The sequence below is a fragment of the Scyliorhinus torazame genome, chromosome 10 (genome assembly GCF_047496885.1).
Source record: "Scyliorhinus torazame isolate Kashiwa2021f chromosome 10, sScyTor2.1, whole genome shotgun sequence".
Taxonomy (NCBI): domain Eukaryota; kingdom Metazoa; phylum Chordata; class Chondrichthyes; order Carcharhiniformes; family Scyliorhinidae; genus Scyliorhinus; species Scyliorhinus torazame.
Window position 1 is genome coordinate 187,990,868 of NC_092716.1, and position 19,531 is coordinate 188,010,398.

Consider the following 19,531-nt stretch of genomic DNA (forward strand, 5'->3'; position numbering starts at 1 on the left):
CATTCGTTCCCGCACCTTTTAACTCTCGGCTGTGCTCTCCTTCGTTCCCGCACCTATTATCTCCCGGCATTGCCCTTGTTCGTTCCCGCACCTTTTATCTCCCGGCTCTGCCCTCGTTCGTTCCCGCACCTTTTAACTCTCGGCTGTGCTCTCGTTCATTCCCGCACCTTTTATCTCCCGGTTCTGCCCACGTTCGTTCCCGCACCTTTTATCACCTGGCTTTGCTCTCGTTCGTTCCCGAACCTTTTAACTCTCGGCTGTGCTCTGGTTCGTTCCCGCACCTTTTATCTCCCGGCTGTGCCCTCGTTCGTTCCCGCTCCTTTTATCTCCCGGCTGTGCTCTTGTTCGTTCCCACACCTTGTATCTCACGGCTCTGCCCTCGTTCGTTCCCGCACCTTTTATCTGCCGGCTCTTCCCTCGTTCATTCCCGCACCTTTTATCTCCCAGTTCTGCCCTCGTTCGTTCCCGCACCTTTTAACTCTCGGCTGTGCTCTCTTACGTACCCGCACCTTCAACTGTCGGCTCTGCTCTCGTTCGCTACCGCACCTTTTATCTCCCGGCTGTGCTCTCGTTCGATCAGGCCCCTTTTATCTCCCGGCTGTGCCCTCGTTCGTTCCCGCACCTTTTATCTCCCGGCTCTTCCCTCGTTCACTCCCGCACCTTTTATCTCCCAGCTCTGCCCTTGTTCATTCCCGCAGCTTTTATCTCCCGGCTCTGCTCTCATTCGTTCCCGCACCTTTTAACTCTGGGCTCTGGTCTCGTTCATTCCCGCACGTTTTATCTCCCGGTTCTGCCCTCGTTCGTTCCCGCACCTTTTAACTCTCGGCTGTGCTCTCCTTCGTTCCCGCACCTATTATCTCCCGGCATTGCCCTTGTTCGTTCCCGCACCTTTTATCTCCCGGCTCTGCCCTCGTTCGTTCCCGCACCTTTTAACTCTCGGCTGTGCTCTCGTTCATTCCCGCACCTTTTATCTCCCGGTTCTGCCCACGTTCGTTCCCGCACCTTTTATCACCTGGCTTTGCTCTCGTTCGTTCCCGAACCTTTTAACTCTCGGCTGTGCTCTGGTTCGTTCCCGCACCTTTTATCTCCCGGCTGTGCCCTCGTTCGTTCCCGCTCCTTTTATCTCCCGGCTGTGCTCTTGTTCGTTCCCACACCTTGTATCTCACGGCTCTGCCCTCGTTCGTTCCCGCACCTTTTATCTGCCGGCTCTTCCCTCGTTCATTCCCGCACCTTTTATCTCCCAGTTCTGCCCTCGTTCGTTCCCGCACCTTTTAACTCTCGGCTGTGCTCTCTTACGTACCCGCACCTTCAACTGTCGGCTCTGCTCTCGTTCGCTACCGCACCTTTTATCTCCCGGCTGTGCTCTCGTTCGATCAGGCCCCTTTTATCTCCCGGCTGTGCCCTCGTTCGTTCCCGCACCTTTTATCTCCCGGCTCTTCCCTCGTTCACTCCCGCACCTTTTATCTCCCAGCTCTGCCCTTGTTCATTCCCGCAGCTTTTATCTCCCGGCTCTGCTCTCATTCGTTCCCGCACCTTTTAACTCTGGGCTGTGGTCTCGTTCATTCCCGCACGTTTTATCTCCCGGTTCTGCCCTCGTTCGTTCCCGCACCTTTTAACTCTCGGCTGTGCTCTCGTTCGTTCCCGCACCTTTTGATCTCCTGGCTCTGCCCTTGTTCATTCCCGCACCTTTTATCACACGGCTCTGCCCTCGTTCATTCCCGCACCTTTTATCTCCCAGCTCTGCTCTCGTTCATTCCCGCACCTTTTAACTCTCGGCTGTGCTCTCGTACGTTCCCGCACCTTTTATCTCCCGGCTCTGCCCTCGTTCGTTCCGGCACCTTTTATCTCCCGGCTCTGCCCTCGTTCGTACCTGCACCTTTTATCTGCCGGCTCTTCCCTCGTTCATTCCCGCACCTTTTATCTCCCAGTTCTGCCCTCGTTCGTTCCCGCACCTTTTAACTCTCGGCTGTGCTCTCTTACGTACCCGCACCTTCAACTGTCGGCTCTGCTCTCGTTCGCTACCGCACCTTTTATCTCCCGGCTGTGCTCTCGTTCGATCAGGCCCCTTTTATCTCCCGGCTGTGCCCTCGTTCGTTCCCGCACCTTTTATCTCCCGGCTCTTCCCTCGTTCACTCCCGCACCTTTTATCTCCCAGCTCTGACCTTGTTCATTCCCGCAGCTTTTATCTCCCGGCTCTGCTCTCATTCGTTCCCGCACCTTTTAACTCTGGGCTGTGGTCTCGTTCATTCCCGCACGTTTTATCTCCCGGTTCTGCCCTCGTTCGTTCCCGCACCTTTTAACTCTCGGCTGTGCTCTCGTTCGTTCCCGCACCTTTTGATCTCCTGGCTCTGCCCTTGTTCATTCCCGCACCTTTTATCACACGGCTCTGCCCTCGTTCATTCCCGCACCTTTTATCTCCCAGCTCTGCTCTCGTTCATTCCCGCACCTTTTAACTCTCGGCTGTGCTCTCGTACGTTCCCGCACCTTTTATCTCCCGGCTCTGCCCTCGTTCGTTCCGGCACCTTTTATCTCCCGGCTCTGCTCTCGTTCGTTCCCGCACCTTTTAACTCTCGGCTGTGCTCTCGTTCGTTCCCGCACCTTTTATCTCCCAGCTCTGCACTCGTTCGATCCCGCACCTTTTAACTCTCGGCTGTGCTCTCGTTCGTTCCCGCACCTTTTTACTCCCGGCACTGCCCTTGTTAGTTCCCGCACCTTTTAACTCTCGGCTATGCCCTCGTTCGTTCCCGCACCTTTTATTTCCCGGCTCTGCTCTCGTTCGTTCCTGCACCTTTTAACTCTCGGCTGTGCTCTCATACGTTCCCGCACCTTTTATTTCCCGGCTCTGCTCTCGTTCGTTCCTGCTCCTTTTAACTCTCGGCTGTGCCCTCGTTCGTTCCCGCACCTTTTATCTCCTGGCTGTGCTCTCGTTCATTCCCGCACCTTTTAACTGTCGGCTCAGCTCTCGTTCGTTCCCGCACCTTTTATCTCCCGGCTCTGCCCTCGTTCGTTCCCGCACCTTTTATCTCCCAGCTCTGCTCTCGTTTGTTCCCGCACCTTTTATCTCCCGGCTGTGCCCTCGTTCGATCCCGCACCTTTTATCTCCCGGCTCTGCTCTTGTTCGTTCTCGCACCTTTTAACTCTCGGCTGTGCCCTCGTTCTTTCCCGCACCTTTTATCTCCCGGCTCTGCTCTTGTTCGTTCCCGCACCTTTTAACTCTCGGCTGTGCCCTCGTTCGTTCCCGCACCTTTGATCTCCCGGCTCTGCTCTCGTTCATTCCCGCACCTTTTATCTCCCGGCTCTGCTCTCCTTCATTCCCGCACCTTTTATCTCCCGGCTCTGCTCTCGTTCATTCCCGCACCTTTTATCTCCCGGCTGTGCTCTCCTTCATTCCCGCACCTTTTATCTCCCGGCTCTGCTCTCCTTCATTCCCGCACCTTTTATCTCCCGGCTCTGCTCTCGTTCGTTCCCGCACCTTTTAACTCCCGGCTCTGCCCTCGATCGTTCCCGCACCTTTTTATCTCCCGGCTCTGCTCTCGTTCGTTCCCGCACCTTTTATCTCCCGGCTGTGCCCTTGTTCGTTCCCGCACCTTTTATCTGTCGGCTGTGCTCTCCTTCATTCCCGCACCTTGTATCTCCCGGCTCTGCCCTCGTTCGTTCCCGCTCCTTTTACCTCCCAGCTCTGCTCTCGTTCGTTCCCGCACCTTTTACCTCTCGGCTCTGCTCTCGTTCGTTCCCGCACCTTTTAACTCTGGGCTGTGATCTCGTTCATTCGCGCACGTTTTATCTCCCGGTTCTGCCCTCGTTCGTTCCCGCACCTTTTAACTCTCGGCTGTGCTCTCGTTCGTTCCCGCACCTTTTAACTCTCGGCTGTGCTCTCGTTCATTCCTGCACCTTTTATCTCCCGGCTGTGCCCTCGTTCGTTCCGGCACCTTTTATCTCCCGGCTCTGCTCTCGTTCGTTCACGCACCTTTTAACTGTCGGCTGTGCTCTCGTTCGTTCCCGCACCTTTTATCTCCCGGCTCTGCTCTCGTACGTTGCCGCATCTTTTATCTCCCGGCTGTGCTCTCATTCGTTCCCGCACCTTTTAACTCTCGGCTGTGCTCTCCTTCGTTCCCGCACCTTTTATCTCCCGGCTCTGCCCTCGTTCGTTCCCGCACCTTTTAACTCTCGGCTGTGCTCTCGTTCATTCCCGCACCTTTTATCTCCCGGTTCTGCCCACGTTCGTTCCCGCACCTTTTATCACCTGGCTGTGCTCTCGTTCGTTCCCGAACCTTTTAACTCTCGGCTGTGCTCTCGTTCGTTCCCGCACCTTTTAACTCTCGGCTGTGCTCTCGTTCATTCCTGCACCTTTTATCTCCCGGCTGTGCCCTCGTTCGTTCCGGCACCTTTTATCTCCCGGCTCTGCTCTCGTTCGTTCACGCACCTTTTAACTGACGGCTGTGCTCTCGTTCGTTCCCGCACCTTTTATCTCCCGGCTCTGCTCTCGTACGTTGCCGCATCTTTTATCTCCCGGCTGTGCTCTCATTCGTTCCCGCACCTTTTAACTCTCGGCTGTGCTCTCCTTCGTTCCCGCACCTTTTATCTCCCGGCTCTGCCCTCGTTCGTTCCCGCACCTTTTAACTCTCGGCTGTGCTCTCGTTCATTCCCGCACCTTTTATCTCCCGGTTCTGCCCACGTTCGTTCCCGCACCTTTTATCACCTGGCTGTGCTCTCGTTCGTTCCCGAACCTTTTAACTCTCGGCTGTGCTCTCGTTCGTTCCCGCACCTTTTATCTCCCAGCTATGCCCTCGTTCGTTCCCGCACCTTTTATCTCCCGGCTGTGCTCTTGTTCGTTCCCGCACCTTGTATCTCACGGCTCTGCCCTCGTTCGTTCCCGCACCTTTTATCTCCCGGCTCTGCTCTCGTTCGTTCCCGCACCTTTTATCTCCCGGCTCTGCCCTTGTTCGTTCCCGCACCTTTTAACTCCCGGCACTGCCCTTGTTCGTTCCCGCACCTTTTATCTCCCAGCTCTGCACTCGTTCGATCCCGCACCTTTTAACTCTCGGCTGTGCTCTCGTTCGTTCCCGCACCTTTTAACTCCCGGCACTGCCCTTGTTAGTTCCCGCACCTTTTAACTCTCGGCTCTGCCCTCGTTCGTTCCCGCACCTTTTATTTCCCGGCTCTGTTCTCGTTCGTTCCTGCACCTTTTAACTCTCGGCTGTGCTCTCATACGTTCCCGCACCTTTTATGTCCCAGCTCTGCCCTCGTTCGTTCCCGCACCTTTTATCTCCTGGTTGTGCTCTCGTTCATTCCCGCACCTTTTATCTCCCGGCTCTGCTCTCGTTCATTCCCGCACCTTTTATCTCCCGGCTCTGCTCTCCTTCATTCCCGCACCTTTTATCTCCCGGCTCTGCTCTCGTTCATTCCCTCACCTTTTATCTCCCGGCTGTGCTCTCCTTCATTCCCGCACCTTTTATCTCCCGGCTCTGCTCTCCTTCATTCCCGCACCTTTTATCTCCCGGCTCTGCTCTCGTTCGTTCCCGCACCTTTTAACTCCCGGCTCTGCCCTCGTTCGTTCCCGCACCTTTTATCTCCCGGCTCTGCTCTCGTTCGTTCCCGCACCTTTTATCTCCCGGCTGTGCCCTTGTTCGTTCCCGCACCTTTTATCTCTCGGCTGTGCTCTCCTTCATTCCCGCACCTTGTATCTCCCAGCTCTGCCCTCGTTCGTTCCCGCTCCTTTTACCTCCCGGCTCTGCTCTCGTTCGTTCCCGCACCTTTTACCTCTCGGCTGTGCTCTCGTTCGTTCCCGCACCTTTTATCTCTCGGCTGTGCTCTCCTTCATTCCCACCCCTTGTATCTCCCGGCTCTTCTCTCGTTCGTTCCCGCACCTTTTATCTCCCGGCTCTGCCCTCGTTCATTCCTGCACCTTTTATCCCCCGGCTCTGCTCTCGTTCGTTCCCGCACCTTTTATCTCCCGGCTCTTCTCTCGTTCATTCCCGCACCTTTTATCTCCTGGCTCTGCTCTCGTTCGTTCCCGCACCTTTTATCTCCCGGCTCTTCCCTCGTTCATTCCCGCACCTTTTATCTCCCGGTTCAGCCCTCGTTCGTTCCCGCACCTTTTAACTCTCGGCTGTGCTCTCTTACGTTCCCGCACCTTTCAACTGTCGGCTCTGCTCTCGTTCGTTACCGCACCTTTTATCTCCCGGCTGTGCCCTCGTTTGTTCCCGCACCTTTTATCTCCCGGCTCTTCCCTCGTTCATTCCCGCACCTTTTATCTCCCGGTGCTGCCCTCGTTCGTTCCCGCACCTTTTAACTCTCAGCTGTGCTCTCGTTCGTTACCGCACCTTTTATCTCCCGGCTGTGCCCTCGTTTGTTCCCGCACCTTTTATCTCCCGGCTCTTCCCTCGTTCGATCCCGCACCTTTTATCTCCCGGCTCTGCTCTCGTTCGTTCCCACACCTTTTAACTCTGGGCTGTGATCTCGTTCATTCCCGCACCTTTTATCTCCCGGTTCTGCCCTCGTTCGTTCCCGCACCTTTTAACTTTCGGCTGTGCTCTCGTTCGTTCCCGCACCTTTCATCTCCCGGCTCTGCCCTCGTTCGTTCCCGCACCTTTTATCTCCCGGCTCCGCCCTCGTTCGTTCCTGCACATTTTATCTCCTGGTTCTGCCCTCGTTCGTTCCCGCACCTTTCATCTCCCGGCTCTGCCCTCGTTCGATCCCACACCTTTTATCTGCTGGCTCTGCCCTCGTACGTTCCCGCACCTTTTAACTCTCGGCTGTGCCCTCGTTCGTTCCCGCACATTTTATCTCCCGGCTCTGCTCTTGTTCGTTCCCGCACCTTTTATTTCTCGGCTCTCCTCTCGTTCGTTCCCGCACCTTTTATCTCCTGGCTCTCCTCTCGTTCGTTCCCGCACCTTTTATCTCCCGGCACTGCTCTCGTTCGATCCCGCACCTTTTATCTCCCGGCTCTGCCCTCGTTCGTTCCCGCACCTTTTATCTCCCGGCTCTGCCCTCGTTCGTTACCGCAGCTTTTATTTTCCGGCTCTGCTCTCGTTCATTCCCGCACCTTTTTACTCTCGGCTGTGCTCTCGTACGTTCCCGCGCCTTTTATCTCCCGGCTCTGCCCTCGTTCGTTCCCGCACCTTTTATCTCCCGGCTGTGCTCTCGTTCATTCCCGCACCTTTTATCTCCCGGTTCTGCCCTCGTTCGTTCCCGCACCTTTTATCTCCCGGCTGAGCTCTCGTACGTTCCCGCACCTTTTAACTCTCGGCTGTGCTCTGGTTCGTTCCCGCACCTTTTAACTCTCGGCTGTGCTCTCGTTCATTCCCGCACCTTTTATCTCCCGGCTCTGCTCTCGTTCGTTCCCGCACCTTTTATCTCCCGGCTCTGCTGTTGTTCGTTCCCAGAACTTGTATCTCCCGGCTCTGCCCTCGTTCGTTCCCGCACCTTTTATCTCCCGGCTCTGCCCTCGTTCGTTCCCGCACCTTTTATCTCCCGGCTCTGCTCTCGTTCATTCCCACACCTTTTATCTCCCGGCTGTGCTCTTGTTCGTTCCCGCACCTTTTATCTCCCGGCTCTGCCCTCGTTCGTTCCCGCACCTTTTATCTCCCGGCTCTGCTCTCGTTCGTTACCGCACCTTTTATCTCGCGGCTCTTCCCTCGTTCATTCCCGCACCTTTTATCTCCCGGTTCTGCCCTCGTTCGTTCCCGCACCTTTTAACTCTCGGCTGTGCTCTCTTACGTTCCCGCACCTTTCAACTGTCGGCTCTGCTCTCATTCGTTACCGCACCTTTTATCTCCCGGCTGTGCTTTCGTTCGTACCGCACCTTTTATCTCCCGGCTGTGCCCTCGTTCGTTCCCGCACCTTTTATCTCCAGGCTCTTCCCTCGTTCATTCCCGCTCCTTTTATCTCCCAGCTCTGCCCTTGTTCATTCCCGCAGCTTTTATCTCCCGGCTCTGCTCTCGTTCGTTCCCGCACCTTTTAACTCTGGGCTGTGATCTTGTTCATTCTCGCACGTTTTATCTCCCGGTTCTGCCCTCGTTCGTTCCCGCACCATTTAACTCTCGGCTGTTCTCTCGTTCGTTCCCGCACCTTTTGGTCTCCTGGCTCTGCCCTTGTTCATTCCCGCACCTTCTATCTCCCGGCTCTGCCCTCGTTCATTCCCGCCTCTTTTATCTCCCAGCTCTGCTCTCGTTCGTTCCCGCACCTTTTAACTCTCGGCTGTGCTCTCGTACGTTCCCGCACCTTTTATCTCCCGGCTCTGCTCTCGTTCGTTCCCGCACCTTTTATTTCCCGGTTCTGCCCACGTTCGTTCCCGCACCTTTTAACTCCCGGCTCTGCTCTCGTTCGTTCCCGCACCTTTTAACTGTCGGCTGTGCTCTCGTTCGCTCCCGCACCTTTTATCTCCCGGCTCTGCTCTCGTACGTTGCCGCATCTTTTATCTCCCGGCTGTGCTCTCATTCGTTCCCGCACCTTTTAACTCTCGGCTGTGCTCTCCTTCGTTCCCGCACCTATTATCTCCCGGCATTGCCCTTGTTCGTTCCCGCACCTTTTATCTCCCGGCTCTGCCCTCGTTCGTTCCCGCACCTTTTAACTCTCGGCTGTGCTCTCGTTCATTCCCGCACCTTTTATCTCCCGGTTCTGCCCACGTTCGTTCCCGCACCTTTTATCACCTGGCTTTGCTCTCGTTCGTTCCCGAACCTTTTAACTCTCGGCTGTGCTCTGGTTCGTTCCCGCACCTTTTATCTCCCGGCTGTGCCCTCGTTCGTTCCCGCTCCTTTTATCTCCCGGCTGTGCTCTTGTTCGTTCCCACACCTTGTATCTCACGGCTCTGCCCTCGTTCGTTCCCGCACCTTTTATCTGCCGGCTCTTCCCTCGTTCATTCCCGCACCTTTTATCTCCCAGTTCTGCCCTCGTTCGTTCCCGCACCTTTTAACTCTCGGCTGTGCTCTCTTACGTACCCGCACCTTCAACTGTCAGCTCTGCTCTCGTTCGCTACCGCACCTTTTATCTCCCGGCTGTGCTCTCGTTCGATCAGGCCCCTTTTATCTCCCGGCTGTGCCCTCGTTCGTTCCCGCACCTTTTATCTCCCGGCTGTGCTCTCGTTCATTCCCGCACCTTTTATCTCCCGGTTCTGCCCTCGTTCGTTCCCGCACCTTTTATCTCCCGGCTGAGCTCTCGTACGTTCCCGCACCTTTTAACTCTCGGCTGTGCTCTGGTTCGTTCCCGCACCTTTTAACTCTCGGCTGTGCTCTCGTTCATTCCCGCACCTTTTATCTCCCGGCTCTGCTCTCGTTCGTTCCCGCACCTTTTATCTCCCGGCTCTGCTGTTGTTCGTTCCCAGAACTTGTATCTCCCGGCTCTGCCCTCGTTCGTTCCCGCACCTTTTATCTCCCGGCTCTGCCCTCGTTCGTTCCCGCACCTTTTATCTCCCGGCTCTGCTCTCGTTCATTCCCACACCTTTTATCTCCCGGCTGTGCTCTTGTTCGTTCCCGCACCTTTTATCTCCCGGCTCTGCCCTCGTTCGTTCCCGCACCTTTTATCTCCCGGCTCTGCTCTCGTTCGTTACCGCACCTTTTATCTCGCGGCTCTTCCCTCGTTCATTCCCGCACCTTTTATCTCCCGGTTCTGCCCTCGTTCGTTCCCGCACCTTTTAACTCTCGGCTGTGCTCTCTTACGTTCCCGCACCTTTCAACTGTCGGCTCTGCTCTCATTCGTTACCGCACCTTTTATCTCCCGGCTGTGCTTTCGTTCGTACCGCACCTTTTATCTCCCGGCTGTGCCCTCGTTCGTTCCCGCACCTTTTATCTCCAGGCTCTTCCCTCGTTCATTCCCGCTCCTTTTATCTCCCAGCTCTGCCCTTGTTCATTCCCGCAGCTTTTATCTCCCGGCTCTGCTCTCGTTCGTTCCCGCACCTTTTAACTCTGGGCTGTGATCTTGTTCATTCTCGCACGTTTTATCTCCCGGTTCTGCCCTCGTTCGTTCCCGCACCATTTAACTCTCGGCTGTTCTCTCGTTCGTTCCCGCACCTTTTGGTCTCCTGGCTCTGCCCTTGTTCATTCCCGCACCTTCTATCTCCCGGCTCTGCCCTCGTTCATTCCCGCCTCTTTTATCTCCCAGCTCTGCTCTCGTTCGTTCCCGCACCTTTTAACTCTCGGCTGTGCTCTCGTACGTTCCCGCACCTTTTATCTCCCGGCTCTGCTCTCGTTCGTTCCCGCACCTTTTATTTCCCGGTTCTGCCCACGTTCGTTCCCGCACCTTTTAACTCCCGGCTCTGCTCTCGTTCGTTCCCGCACCTTTTAACTGTCGGCTGTGCTCTCGTTCGCTCCCGCACCTTTTATCTCCCGGCTCTGCTCTCGTACGTTGCCGCATCTTTTATCTCCCGGCTGTGCTCTCATTCGTTCCCGCACCTTTTAACTCTCGGCTGTGCTCTCCTTCGTTCCCGCACCTATTATCTCCCGGCATTGCCCTTGTTCGTTCCCGCACCTTTTATCTCCCGGCTCTGCCCTCGTTCGTTCCCGCACCTTTTAACTCTCGGCTGTGCTCTCGTTCATTCCCGCACCTTTTATCTCCCGGTTCTGCCCACGTTCGTTCCCGCACCTTTTATCACCTGGCTTTGCTCTCGTTCGTTCCCGAACCTTTTAACTCTCGGCTGTGCTCTGGTTCGTTCCCGCACCTTTTATCTCCCGGCTGTGCCCTCGTTCGTTCCCGCTCCTTTTATCTCCCGGCTGTGCTCTTGTTCGTTCCCACACCTTGTATCTCACGGCTCTGCCCTCGTTCGTTCCCGCACCTTTTATCTGCCGGCTCTTCCCTCGTTCATTCCCGCACCTTTTATCTCCCAGTTCTGCCCTCGTTCGTTCCCGCACCTTTTAACTCTCGGCTGTGCTCTCTTACGTACCCGCACCTTCAACTGTCAGCTCTGCTCTCGTTCGCTACCGCACCTTTTATCTCCCGGCTGTGCTCTCGTTCGATCAGGCCCCTTTTATCTCCCGGCTGTGCCCTCGTTCGTTCCCGCACCTTTTATCTCCCGGCTCTTCCCTCGTTCACTCCCGCACCTTTTATCTCCCAGCTCTGCCCTTGTTCATTCCCGCAGCTTTTATCTCCCGGCTCTGCTCTCATTCGTTCCCGCACCTTTTAACTCTGGGCTGTGGTCTCGTTCATTCCCGCACGTTTTATCTCCCGGTTCTGCCCTCGTTCGTTCCCGCACCTTTTAACTCTCGGCTGTGGTCTCGTTCGTTCCCGCACCTTTTGATCTCCTGGCTCTGCCCTTGTTCATTCCCGCACCTTTTATCACACGGCTCTGCCCTCGTTCATTCCCGCACCTTTTATCTCCCAGCTCTGCTCTCGTTCATTCCCGCACCTTTTAACTCTCGGCTGTGCTCTCGTACGTTCCCGCACCTTTTATCTCCCGGCTCTGCCCTCGTTCGTTCCGGCACCTTTTATCTCCCGGCTCTGCCCTCGTTCGTACCTGCACCTTTTATCTGCCGGCTCTTCCCTCGTTCATTCCCGCACCTTTTATCTCCCAGTTCTGCCCTCGTTCGTTCCCGCACCTTTTAACTCTCGGCTGTGCTCTCTTACGTACCCGCACCTTCAACTGTCGGCTCTGCTCTCGTTCGCTACCGCACCTTTTATCTCCCGGCTGTGCTCTCGTTCGATCAGGCCCCTTTTATCTCCCGGCTGTGCCCTCGTTCGTTCCCGCACCTTTTATCTCCCGGCTCTTCCCTCGTTCACTCCCGCACCTTTTATCTCCCAGCTCTGCCCTTGTTCATTCCCGCAGCTTTTATCTCCCGGCTCTGCTCTCATTCGTTCCCGCACCTTTTAACTCTGGGCTGTGGTCTCGTTCATTCCCGCACGTTTTATCTCCCGGTTCTGCCCTCGTTCGTTCCCGCACCTTTTAACTCTCGGCTGTGCTCTCGTTCGTTCCCGCACCTTTTGATCTCCTGGCTCTGCCCTTGTTCATTCCCGCACCTTTTATCACACGGCTCTGCCCTCGTTCATTCCCGCACCTTTTATCTCCCAGCTCTGCTCTCGTTCATTCCCGCACCTTTTAACTCTCGGCTGTGCTCTCGTACGTTCCCGCACCTTTTATCTCCCGGCTCTGCCCTCGTTCGTTCCGGCACCTTTTATCTCCCGGCTCTGCTCTCGTTCGTTCCCGCACCTTTTATCTCTCGGCTGTGCTCTCGTTCGTTCCCGCACCTTTTATCTCCCAGCTCTGCACTCGTTCGATCCCGCACCTTTTAACTCTCGGCTGTGCTCTCGTTCGTTCCCGCACCTTTTTACTCCCGGCACTGCCCTTGTTAGTTCCCGCACCTTTTAACTCTCGGCTATGCCCTCGTTCGTTCCCGCACCTTTTATTTCCCGGCTCTGCTCTCGTTCGTTCCTGCACCTTTTAACTCTCGGCTGTGCTCTCATACGTTCCCGCACCTTTTATTTCCCGGCTCTGCTCTCGTTCGTTCCTGCTCCTTTTAACTCTCGGCTGTGCCCTCGTTCGTTCCCGCACCTTTTATCTCCTGGCTGTGCTCTCGTTCATTCCCGCACCTTTTAACTGTCGGCTCAGCTCTCGTTCGTTCCCGCACCTTTTATCTCCCGGCTCTGCCCTCGTTCGTTCCCGCACCTTTTATCTCCCAGCTCTGCTCTCGTTTGTTCCCGCACCTTTTATCTCCCGGCTGTGCCCTCGTTCGATCCCGCACCTTTTATCTCCCGGCTCTGCTCTTGTTCGTTCTCGCACCTTTTAACTCTCGGCTGTGCCCTCGTTCTTTCCCGCACCTTTTATCTCCCGGCTCTGCTCTTGTTCGTTCCCGCACCTTTTAACTCTCGGCTGTGCCCTCGTTCGTTCCCGCACCTTTGATCTCCCGGCTCTGCTCTCGTTCATTCCCGCACCTTTTATCTCCCGGCTCTGCTCTCCTTCATTCCCGCACCTTTTATCTCCCGGCTCTGCTCTCGTTCATTCCCGCACCTTTTATCTCCCGGCTGTGCTCTCCTTCATTCCCGCACCTTTTATCTCCCGGCTCTGCTCTCCTTCATTCCCGCACCTTTTATCTCCCGGCTCTGATCTCGTTCGTTCCCGCACCTTTTAACTCCCGGCTCTGCCCTCGATCGTTCCCGCACCTTTTTATCTCCCGGCTCTGCTCTCGTTCGTTCCCGCACCTTTTATCTCCCGGCTGTGCCCTTGTTCGTTCCCGCACCTTTTATCTGTCGGCTGTGCTCTCCTTCATTCCCGCACCTTGTATCTCCCGGCTCTGCCCTCGTTCGTTCCCGCTCCTTTTACCTCCCAGCTCTGCTCTCGTTCGTTCCCGCACCTTTTACCTCTCGGCTCTGCTCTCGTTCGTTCCCGCACCTTTTAACTCTGGGCTGTGATCTCGTTCATTCGCGCACGTTTTATCTCCCGGTTCTGCCCTCGTTCGTTCCCGCACCTTTTAACTCTCGGCTGTGCTCTCGTTCGTTCCCGCACCTTTTAACTCTCGGCTGTGCTCTCGTTCATTCCTGCACCTTTTATCTCCCGGCTGTGCCCTCGTTCGTTCCGGCACCTTTTATCTCCCGGCTCTGCTCTCGTTCGTTCACGCACCTTTTAACTGTCGGCTGTGCTCTCGTTCGTTCCCGCACCTTTTATCTCCCGGCTCTGCTCTCGTACGTTGCCGCATCTTTTATCTCCCGGCTGTGCTCTCATTCGTTCCCGCACCTTTTAACTCTCGGCTGTGCTCTCCTTCGTTCCCGCACCTTTTATCTCCCGGCTCTGCCCTCGTTCGTTCCCGCACCTTTTAACTCTCGGCTGTGCTCTCGTTCATTCCCGCACCTTTTATCTCCCGGTTCTGCCCACGTTCGTTCCCGCACCTTTTATCACCTGGCTGTGCTCTCGTTCGTTCCCGAACCTTTTAACTCTCGGCTGTGCTCTCGTTCGTTCCCGCACCTTTTAACTCTCGGCTGTGCTCTCGTTCATTCCTGCACCTTTTATCTCCCGGCTGTGCCCTCGTTCGTTCCGGCACCTTTTATCTCCCGGCTCTGCTCTCGTTCGTTCACGCACCTTTTAACTGTCGGCTGTGCTCTCGTTCGTTCCCGCACCTTTTATCTCCCGGCTCTGCTCTCGTACGTTGCCGCATCTTTTATCTCCCGGCTGTGCTCTCATTCGTTCCCGCACCTTTTAACTCTCGGCTGTGCTCTCCTTCGTTCCCGCACCTTTTATCTCCCGGCTCTGCCCTCGTTCGTTCCCGCACCTTTTAACTCTCGGCTGTGCTCTCGTTCATTCCCGCACCTTTTATCTCCCGGTTCTGCCCACGTTCGTTCCCGCACCTTTTATCACCTGGCTGTGCTCTCGTTCGTTCCCGAACCTTTTAACTCTCGGCTGTGCTCTCGTTCGTTCCCGCACCTTTTATCTCCCAGCTATGCCCTCGTTCGTTCCCGCACCTTTTATCTCCCGGCTGTGCTCTTGTTCGTTCCCGCACCTTGTATCTCACGGCTCTGCCCTCGTTCGTTCCCGCACCTTTTATCTCCCGGCTCTGCTCTCGTTCGTTCCCGCACCTTTTATCTCCCGGCTCTGCCCTTGTTCGTTCCCGCACCTTTTAACTCCCGGCACTGCCCTTGTTCGTTCCCGCACCTTTTATCTCCCAGCTCTGCACTCGTTCGATCCCGCACCTTTTAACTCTCGGCTGTGCTCTCGTTCGTTCCCGCACCTTTTAACTCCCGGCACTGCCCTTGTTAGTTCCCGCACCTTTTAACTCTCGGCTCTGCCCTCGTTCGTTCCCGCACCTTTTATTTCCCGGCTCTGTTCTCGTTCGTTCCTGCACCTTTTAACTCTCGGCTGTGCTCTCATACGTTCCCGCACCTTTTATGTCCCAGCTCTGCCCTCGTTCGTTCCCGCACCTTTTATCTCCTGGTTGTGCTCTCGTTCATTCCCGCACCTTTTATCTCCCGGCTCTGCTCTCGTTCATTCCCGCACCTTTTATCTCCCGGCTCTGCTCTCCTTCATTCCCGCACCTTTTATCTCCCGGCTCTGCTCTCGTTCATTCCCGCACCTTTTATCTCCCGGCTGTGCTCTCCTTCATTCCCGCACCTTTTATCTCCCGGCTCTGCTCTCCTTCATTCCCGCACCTTTTATCTCCCGGCTCTGCTCTCGTTCGTTCCCGCACCTTTTAACTCCCGGCTCTGCCCTCGTTCGTTCCCGCACCTTTTATCTCCCGGCTCTGCTCTCGTTCGTTCCCGCACCTTTTATCTCCCGGCTGTGCCCTTGTTCGTTCCCGCACCTTTTATCTCTCGGCTGTGCTCTCCTTCATTCCCGCACCTTGTATCTCCCAGCTCTGCCCTCGTTCGTTCCCGCTCCTTTTACCTCCCGGCTCTGCTCTCGTTCGTTCCCGCACCTTTTACCTCTCGGCTGTGCTCTCGTTCGTTCCCGCACCTTTTATCTCTCGGCTGTGCTCTCCTTCATTCCCACCCCTTGTATCTCCCGGCTCTGCCCTCGTTCGTTCCCGCGCCTTTTATCTCACGGCTGTGCTCTCGTTCGTTTCCGCACCTTTTATCTCCCGGCTCTGCTCGCGTTCATTCCCGCACCTTTTATCTCCCGGCTGTGCTCTCGTTCGTTTCCACACCTTTTAAATCCCGGCTCTGCTCTCGTTCGTTCCCGCTCCTTTTATCTCCCGGCTCTGCTCTCCTTCATTCCCACACCTTTTATCTCCCGGCTGTGCCCTCGTTTGTTCCCGCACCTTTTATCTCCCGGCTCTGCCCTCGTTCGTTCCCGCTCCTTTTATCTCCTGGCTCTGCTCTCCTTCATTCCCACACCTTTTATCTCCCGACTCTGCCCTCGTTCATTCCCGCACCTTTTATCTCCCGGCTGTGCTCTTGTTCGTTCCCGCACCTTTTATCTCCCGGCTGTGCTCTTGTTCGTTCCCGCACCTTTTATCTCCCGGCTCTGCTCTCATTCATTCCCGCTCCTTTTATCTCCCGGCTGTGCTCTCACTTACGTGAACTCTGCTCTCACTCCCTCAACAAAATGTCTCACGGGCCCCAGTCAGAACCCTGATGGACCATATGCAGCCCATATGCAGGTTGCCCACCACTGGTGTAGATGGAGCTTTACTCTGTATCTAACCCCATCATATACCTGTCATGGGAGTGTTTGACGGGAACAGTCATAGAGTCGTAGAGTCGTACAACGCAGAAAAGGCCCTTCGGCCCATCGAGTCTGCACCGACAATAACTCCCCCTAATCTCACACTAATCCCACTTCCAAGCACTTGTCCCATATCCTTGAATGTGACGGTGTTTCAAGTCCTCATCCAAGTGCTTTTTAAAGAGTGTGAGGTTTCCAGCCCCCCCACCTTCCCAGGCAGTGCATTCCAGATTGTCACCTCCCTCTTAGTGATTTTTAGTTTTTCAAATCCCCTCAGAATCTCCTGCCCTTCACCCTTAAACTATGCCCCCTTGTGATTCATCCCTCAACCAGGGGGAACAGCTGCTTCCTATTTACCCTGCCCAAACCCGTCATAATCCTATACACCTCAATCATATCCCCCCCCCTCAGCCTACTCTACTCTAAAGAAAACAATCCAAGCCTATCCAGTCTCTCCTTATCGCTCAGATCTCCATCCTAGACAACATCCTGGTGAATCTCCTCGGTACCCCCCAGTGCAATCACTCCTACCTATAGTGAGGTGACCAGATCTGCACACAGTACTCCAGCTGTGGCCTAACCAGCATTCTGTACAGCTCTATTTTACAGCTGTAATACTCTATGCCAGGACTGATAAAGGCAAGTGATCCATATGCCTTGTTAACTATCCTATTCACCTACTGTGCTGCCTAGATTTGTGAACAAATATTCCAAGATCCATCTGTTCCTCTGAGTTTCCTAGTGTCCTGCATACTCCCTTGACCAGTTTCTTCTTCCAAGTGCATCACCTCGCACCTATCAGGGTTAAATACCATCTGCCACTGCTCTGCATGTCTGACCAACCCATCTATATCTTCCTGTAACATACAACCCTCTTCTTCACTGTTAACCACCCTCCCAATCCTGGTGCCATCTGCAAACTTACTTATTATTCCTCCCACTTTCTCGTCTATATCATTTATATATATATAAAACAAACAATAAGGGACCCAGCACTGATCCCTGGGGTATGCCACAGGACACAGGCCTCCAGTTACTCAAACAGCCTTTGACCACCACCCTTTGTGTCCTATTACTAAGCTAGTTTCGGATCCATCTCGACAACTTTCCTTGAATTCATGTGCTTCAACCTTCTCAATCAGTCCCCCATGTGGGACCTTGTCAAAGGCTTTGCTAAAATCCATATAAACTACATCAACTGCATTTCCTTCATCCCTACACTCGGTCACTTTATCAAAAAATATTCCATCAAATTTGTTCGGCATGGCCTCCCATGCTGCCCAACCCAAATCAACCCATGCTTTTCCAAATGGAAATAATTCTCTCCTTCAGAGTTTTCTTCAATAGTTTCCCTACCACTGATGTGAGACTCACTGGTCTGTAATTCCCTGCTTTATCTCTGCAACTGATCTTGAGAAGTGGAAAAACATTAGCCATTCTCCAGTCCTATGGCACTTCCCCCGTGGCCAGAGTGGAATTAAAAACTTGCGTCAGAACCCCTGCAATTTCCTGCCCCATCTCCCACAGCAGCCTGGCCATTTGTCTATTTTTAAGCCCGTCAAATAATAATGACAATCTTTATTGTCACAAGTAGGCTTACATTACATGTAATTAAGTTACTGTGAAAAGCCCCTAGTCGCCACACTCTGGCACCTGTTCGGGTACACTGAGGGAGAATTCAGAATATCCTATTCACCTAACAACACGTCTTTCGGGACTTGTGGGAGGAAACTGGAGCACCCGGAGGAAACCCACGTAGACACAGGGAGAACGTGCAGACTCCACACAGACAGTGACCCAAGCCGGGAATCAAACCTGGGATCTTGGAGCTGTGAAGCAACAGTCTCCACACTTTCTATGTCTAACAGTTCAAGATCCTCACAGTCCCATTTCCTGAATTCTGTACCTATGTCCTCTTTCTCCTGAGTGAAGGCCGATCAGAAGTATTCACTTAACACCCTAGCAATGTCCTGCGGCTTCACACACAGATTTCCCCCTAGGTCTCTAATGGGCTCTACTCTTTCTCTGGTTAACCTCTTCCCCTTTATATATTCATAGAATATCATAGGGTTTTTGCTAATCTTATTCGCAAGTCCTTTCTCATGCCCCCTTTTTGCTCTTATAATTGATTTCTTAAGTTCCCTCTTGCACTTCCTAAATTCCTCTAGGGCCGCAGTTGAATTTCTCGCTTTGGACTTGCTAAAAGCCTTTCCCGTCCTCCTTATCCAGTCCAGGATTGTCCTAGACATCCAGGGTTCCCTGAACTTATTGCTCCTACATTTCCCCCTATAGGGAACATGTTGAACCTGTACTCTCCCCATTTCCTTTTTGAATACCCTCCACTGCTCCGCTGTAGATTTTCTCTCAAGAAGCTGTTCCTAGTCAACTTTGGCCACATTCTGCCTTATTTTAGTAAAATCTGCCTTGCCCCAATTCAAAACTGTCTTTTGCAGGTCATCTTTTTCCTTGTCATTAACAAACTTAAACTGTATCGTGCTGTGGTTACTATCATTAAAATGCTCCCCCACTGCCACATTGTCCAGCTTTGTTCCCCAGAACCAGATCCAGTGCTGCTTCATCTCTTATTGGGCCTTCAAAATATTGATACAAAAACTCCATGGAATACATTTCAAGAAATCAGCTCCCCCTCTAGATCATTTACGCTGTGACTGTTCCAATTTTTGTTGAGGAAATTGAAATCCCCTAGTATAATTACTTGATTATTATTCTTACATACTTCAATACATTGTCTACATATTATCTGCTCTATTTCCCACTGACTCTTTGGGGGGCCTAGTATACACTCCCAGTAATGTGGCTGCCCCCTTTATATTCCTAAGTTCTATGTATAAAGCTTCGTTTGAAGACCCTTCCAAGATATCACCTTGTGTAGCGGGATCTTTCGCTCTCATGATGAACCTGCCATGAGAGTGCTTGATGGCACAGCATAGAGGGAACTTGACAGAGTCCAGAGTTTTTGTAGCTGATAAATTCTGTAGATTCCCATCTGAACAGTGGGGCAGAGTTGAGACCCTTGTAGCTCAAACCATCTCTCCCTCCCTTGGAAAAAGTAGGATAACGGTAAAAGCTTTACTGCTTTTTGACAAAAAAATAAATGACCTCCTAAGCTCTGGAATTCTCTCCCGAAACCTTGTTAACCATGCTTAAGGTGAACTGTCCTAATAACTCTTTATGTGACCCTGTGTCCAATTTTTTTAAGTTGCGAGTCGTTCCTATGAAGTCCCTTGGAATGTTAGAGGTGCTACATAAATACAGGTAGTTGTGGTTGTTGGATTGTCTCCTAATCCAAGCTTGATTTCCTTTTTCAGTATTGTAGAGTTAACAAACTTCCTCCCACAAAGCATCTGAATATTGCAATAAGTTGGAGACTTGTAACAGCTTTCCTTTTGGATGACATAAGGCCTCACTCATTTTCCTATTTCTCTGTGAACT

At 53.8% G+C, this 19,531-nt stretch overlaps 1 protein-coding gene across 3 annotated transcripts in view; it reads left to right on the forward strand.

Annotated features, from left to right (window-relative positions):
• LOC140384441 (AMP deaminase 3-like) overlaps positions 1 to 19,531 on the forward strand; it is a 224,337-nt gene that overhangs the window by 107,684 nt on the left and 97,122 nt on the right. The window lies entirely within an intron of this gene.